This window comes from Lycium ferocissimum, chromosome 3 (assembly GCF_029784015.1).
Source record: "Lycium ferocissimum isolate CSIRO_LF1 chromosome 3, AGI_CSIRO_Lferr_CH_V1, whole genome shotgun sequence".
NCBI lineage: Eukaryota > Viridiplantae > Streptophyta > Magnoliopsida > Solanales > Solanaceae > Lycium > Lycium ferocissimum.
Genome location: NC_081344.1, coordinates 64,265,782 through 64,266,803, shown reverse-complemented (window position 1 = coordinate 64,266,803; position 1,022 = coordinate 64,265,782). Strand labels below are relative to the sequence as shown.

Sequence of the window (1,022 nt, the reverse complement as noted above, 5' to 3'; positions counted from 1 at the left end):
GCCATCTTAGCTCAATGGTAGAGCGCGTGGCTTTTAACCACGTGGTAGCGGGTTCGATCCCCACAGACGGCGAAAATGCTATTTTACAAATTATACCTGCTTGTTATTGAGGCATTGTTGTAGTGAGGAAACCTTTATGATTTGGTATGAGTATGCGTTCCAAATTAATCTCATAAACCGAAAGGCAACAACACCTAGTTCATGATCTTCATCAACCAATGTATAATAAAGTTCATTAAGAAAATCATCAAGAGAATAGTAAAAATACATCAAATCTATCTATTTCTCAAAATGGGAAAAGTAAGACATATAAGAGGAGTTTTCAAGGCAGCGAACGCCTCGTGCTCACCCTGGAAACTAGAAGCTATACTGATGGCGACTATCAGCCACGAGAGATGGAAGCAGATCCAACCTGGAACTCTGCATTCATAAAACAATGCAGCAAGTGCATTATTGTTTTTTATCGTCCAGGTAAAATTAATGTTGTAGCAAACCATCATTTACTTTAAGAGCCAATTTGGACATGATTTGAAATCAGATTGATTTGAAGTTGAAATTGTGTTTGGACATGTACTTTGAATTTCTTATGTTGTATTTTTTCTCATAAATATGAAAACCCTATAATTTGTGAAAACTATCAGAACTTTCCCAACTTTTACACAATCTTACCAAATGGGTAAACCATAATTCATAAACAATGTGTTGGAATATCCTAAGGTCATTCGCACAAACGCCCCTCAAATTTGTGGTCTTTAACTTTTTCCTTTCAACATTTAACGACGCAATATAACTTAGATTTGGCTTGGCAAAGTTTATGTTTGGCTAATTTGGCAGAAAGCACCAAATGTGACTCATTCTTCACTGAAGCTACAATCTTGCCACAAAAGAATATATCCACAATGAAGAATGACAAAAGGGGTATTCCAAATTTGTGGATTCAAGTTAGGAAAGGGTCTTTCACCTTTGATCCGGGATGATTTTTTTGTGATTTCTACTAAATTATATACTTAGTCTTTTTTGTG

At 35.7% G+C, this 1,022-nt stretch overlaps 1 non-coding gene across 1 annotated transcript; it reads left to right on the top strand.

Annotated features, from left to right (window-relative positions):
• TRNAK-UUU (transfer RNA lysine (anticodon UUU)) lies at positions 1-72 on the top strand. The gene has a single exon. It is a non-coding gene; the product is annotated as a tRNA-Lys (tRNA).
• The last annotated feature ends 950 nt before the right edge of the window (positions 73-1,022 follow it).